At 37.7% G+C, this 4,644-nt stretch overlaps 1 pseudogene; it reads right to left on the bottom strand.

Annotated features, from left to right (window-relative positions):
• Positions 1-672: 672 nt before the first annotated feature.
• Positions 673-1,202, bottom strand: LOC110204595 (AP-1 complex subunit sigma-2 pseudogene; annotated as a pseudogene).
• Between the last annotated feature and the right edge of the window lie 3,442 nt (positions 1,203-4,644).

Here is a 4,644-nt window from a genome sequence, read left to right as displayed (position 1 = left end):
TAGTTCCCAATAAGCATCTTTGGTATACATATGTATGTTTAAATTTTAGTGGTAATGTTACAACTGAAATCATTTTGATACATGAAATCAGTCAAATTTTCTCATTCCCATAAATACTGAAATGTAACATTATGGTATGGTATGAAACCATATTGAAACATTATTATATTTACTTTGAAGTTGCCACAATTGTAGATTCTTTTCAGCTGAATGCAATAATAGCAAAAAATGTGCTCCCTGACTGTGATTTTATGTGTATATCCATAATTACCACACACAAATAAAATTAATAGGAAACGGACATAATTTATCCTTTGAGAATACTGAAGAGATATTTCTTCTGCATTAAGTTTTAGTTAGCTTAAAAAAAACCTAAATTTTTATTCCCTTTTGGAAAAGTGGGGTGTTTTTATGGAGGCCTGAATGAAGGGGCTTAGCCAAACAGTAATACTGGCAAATGGAGTCTGGCACCCTTAGTTAAAATTAACGTGAAGTCAGTGAACATCCACAGTGAGACCACATGATGTCATCAACATGGGAGCTGGCTTATGTCAGTCCAATTTCCTGTGTTTGTTTTGTTTTGTTGTTGTTGTTGTTTTGCAATTAGGGTTAAGTGACTTGCCCAGGGTCACACAGCTAGTAAGTGTTAAGTGTCTGGTCTGAGACTGGATTTCAACTCAATGCTCCTGACTCTAGGGTCAGTGCTCTATTCACTGCGCCACCTAGATGCCCCAGTTCAATTTCTTCAAGAACACTAAGTGGGATTTGAGTTTCCTCTTGGAGCAGATCTGCCTATTCATGGCTTTAAGTACATTATTCTTGTACGTTCCTGAACTTCTCCCGTAAAAGAAATTATCCAGAATAAAATAAGCTTTCTCAAAATTAAAGATGACATCAAGTTCAGAGACACTGCCAAAATATTTGCCAAGTAGCTCAACATAACGATGAATTATTTCCAGGGTAATTAGTTGTCCTTATCTTCACTAGCACAGCAGAAATACGTTTGGTTACCTTATCTTTCGTAGACAGTCTTCAGATCTTGGCACTCCAAAAAGCTGCACATTTTGGTTTATGGGGTAAAACTGTTTGAACAAGTTCTCTTGAGGTTTTTTCTTTTCTTTTCTTTCTCCGATCCCGGGCATACCATTTCTGGAGTCGGAGCTTTCCCTGACGACTAAAAACAACATAAAGTACATTGTGGCCTCAGATAGGAGGGAAGCCCGGTTGCTGCCCTGCAGCTCCTGGAACTGGCAGCCCCGGCAAAGTGAAAAGCCCCTGGAGAGTCTGGGAGCCAAGCAGGCGGGACGTGAGGAGAGAGGAAGAGGGGGAACCGGGAAGGGGCTGGAGGAAGGAAGCAGGGTGAGCTGAATGGGGAAAACTCCCAAATCTCTCCCCAAACTCCTCCCTCTCCCCGCTCCCCTCGCTACAAAAGGGGAGGCGGGAGGTTGTTGCGCAGGCACTGCCAGCTGGAAACTCAATTCCTTTTTCCAAAGAGAGTTACTTAAGTATTCTACTTTCTCTTTTGTTAAACTGGGCAATTTTACATTTGTAAAAATTCGTGAATTCACTTAGATTGTCAAATTTGTAGGCACCTAATGGGGCGAAATAGCTCCTAACAATGGCTTTAATTTTATCTTCATTGATGAATTCTCCCTTTTCATTTTTGGTACTGGTAATTTGGTTTTCTTCTTTCCTTTTTTAAAAAAATTAAATTTTTTGATTTATCAACAATCACTTCCATATGCTTTCGAGTTTAAAATTTTTCTTCCCCTACCTCCCCTCCACGCTCCCCAAGATGGCTCACAAATTGATATAGGCTATACATTTACATTCCTATTAAACATATTTTCACAATAGTGAATTTGTAAGTAAAAAATAAAACCAATAGGAGGACCATCAGAAGGAGGAAAGAAAACTCAACAGAAAGAAAAAAATGACAGCGATTCAACCTCCATAGTTCTTTCTTTGGATGTGGATAGTTTTTTACACCAAGAGTGCTCTGGAGATGTCCTTCTTTCCTTTTTAAAACCCAAGATAACCAATAGTTTATCTATCCTATTGTTTTCCACCATCAAACCAGGTCTTAATTTTATTTATTAGTTCAATGATTGTCTTACTTTCATTTTTATTATCTCTTTTGATTATCCAGATTTCCAATGGTGTTTAGTTGGGTATTTAAAATTTGTTTCTTTCTCTTTAAACTTCAAGCCCAACTCATTGATCTGCTTTTTGTCTATTTTACATATATTTAGAGAAATAAAAATTTCCTTAAGTATTGCTCTGGCTGCACCCCATAAATTTTTTCTATGTTGTCTCATTGTCATTCTCTTTCATTAAATTATTTATTGTTTCTATTATTTATTCCTTGACCCACTCACTTCTTTTTTTTCTGAAGCAATTGGGGTTAAGTGAGTTGTCCAGAGTCACAAGAGCTAGTAAATGTCAAGTGTCTGTGTCTGATTGGCTGCTGAGCTCTATCCAACCCCTCCCTGTGCCACCTAGCTGCTACAATCCACTCAGTCTTTAGGATTATATATTTAGTTTCCAGTTAATTTTTAATCTTTCTTTCCATGGCCCTTTATTCAACATATTTCTATTGCATTATGATCTGAAAGAGATTAATTTAATATTTCTCCTTTTCTGCACTTGGTTGTGAGGTATTTATGTCCTAATAAATAGTCAAGTTTTGTGAAGCTGCCATGTGCAGCTGAGAAAGAGTTATATCCTTTCTATTCCCATTCTGTTTTCTCCAGAGGTCTGTCATACCTAACTTTTAAAAAGTCTATTCATCTCCTTACTTCTTTCTTGTTTATTTTTTGGTTAGATTTATCTAGTTTTGAGAGGGGAAAATTCAGGCCCCCCATTAGTATATTTTTACTGTCTATTTTCTCCTGTAACTCATTTTAACTTTTCCTTTAAAATCTTTTCTTTTTCATTTTAGACTGTAATTGCACAGCCAATATTGCATTATCTCAGAACAGTTTTTTGAGCTATTTTTTGTATAAGTACAGATACGTGTTGAATTTTCTGAATCCTTTATATATATGATATTTTTACCCTGGATTGCTGGTGCATACCTGCTCATGTTCATATTTCCTTCTGTCATTGAAAACAGACTTAGGCTTCTTGCCTTATTGAAGCCTTAAAGAGGGAAAGTGCATAGGATAAAGTTTGTCTACTGACTAAAAGTAATCAGCCTCAAATTTTCATTTCTTGATGACTTCATACTTTCTGCAGATATAACTATCTTGCTCTTCTGAAACTGAGGCTGCCTGTCTTAGATCACTCTTGCTGTGGCAGAGATCCCTGGAGAAAATATTGAGTACCTTATGGGGCTTCAGAGATTCAAGAAATTGTTGGTGTTCCCTCTGTGTAAGGGTATACCTGGAAATGTTATTAGATTCTCTAGGTATTTTAGGGATTCTTGATAAAATTTGGGTTACTCTACTATGTTGCTGAGTTTTAGAATTAAACTGTTCTTTGAGTCTGACTCTGGGGTGAATGGGGTGACTTTAGCAGAAGAGGAGAGGGAGAAGTAGCCAGTTCCCCAGAACCCAGAGATGATTTATTAATACCAAGCCTGGGAATGAAGAGGTAAACACCAGTGTACCCTACATCCCAAATCCCTTCAGGTAGAAATGATCTGAGATGCTCCGTACTTACAAGATTTCATTCCAAATAAGAAGGTTTTTTTTCTTTTCTTTTTTTCTTTATTAGCCTTTGAGTTGGACAAGGACCTTTTGGTCCCTGAATACTTGTAAAGTATTAAGCAAGCTTTGTAAAATTTTTTCCTTTTTGGAATCTATATAAGTGCATTTGTGGCAATTGTGTTTTCCCACAAAATATGTAGGACTATTTAAGTCTGGCCACACTGACTTTCTGAGACTCTTTTATAGCACTGGGGGAAAGCATTCAAGAAAGAGTATTTAAGCTTCCCTGAGATCCTAGGAAACAGTTATGGATTGAGGACATGGACAATCTGTTCAGAATATCCCATGGCTTATTAGTTGAACAGTAAAAGTTTTAAATGGGGTTGGAGAATTGGCCAGACCGGGCTCAGTGCTGGAGCATCTGGATGTTTGGTGAGCCTGTTCAGGGTAGAGTGGAGATCCCACTTTCTACTTTAGAGGATGAGCATGCATTATGACTGTTTGTAGTAGTTCATTTACCATGTCCTTTTTGGTTGACTACTGAGCTGGAATTGGAAATTCATAGAAAAGACTCTCATGGGGGATATTCTGTTTCTTTTGGGCTAATTTCTTTTTAAATGAGCCAGGAAGCTCTCTAGGACTTGACAATCTAGAGACCAGGGCCTGAATCATTGGTATGACTTCCTGGCTGCCAGAGAAAGCCCAACCTAGGAGGCTTCATAGGTTTCATAGAACTGTCACTGATATCAAGTCAGCAGACCTTTCTCTTTGGTCACTGATGCTGTGACTCATCTGGAAATGGAAGGGGTCCCTTGCACATTTGAATCAATGTTGTATCCTTATTTATTCATTTTTATGTTTGAGTCAATTTAAAAAAAAAACCTTTATGGCCTGCAAGTGTCTTCTTGCATTCTCGTCCTCAAGTTGAACCCTTCTACTGGCTTGAGTTAAGCCTCATCCAGGACAGGTGTCTTCTTTATCTGTGTCTGTTTGG

Source organism: Phascolarctos cinereus, unplaced genomic scaffold, assembly GCF_003287225.1.
Source record: "Phascolarctos cinereus isolate Bilbo 61053 unplaced genomic scaffold, phaCin_HiC Scaffold_665;HRSCAF=1300, whole genome shotgun sequence".
In the NCBI taxonomy this organism is placed as follows: domain Eukaryota; kingdom Metazoa; phylum Chordata; class Mammalia; order Diprotodontia; family Phascolarctidae; genus Phascolarctos; species Phascolarctos cinereus.
This window is presented reverse-complemented; position numbering and strand designations above follow the sequence as displayed.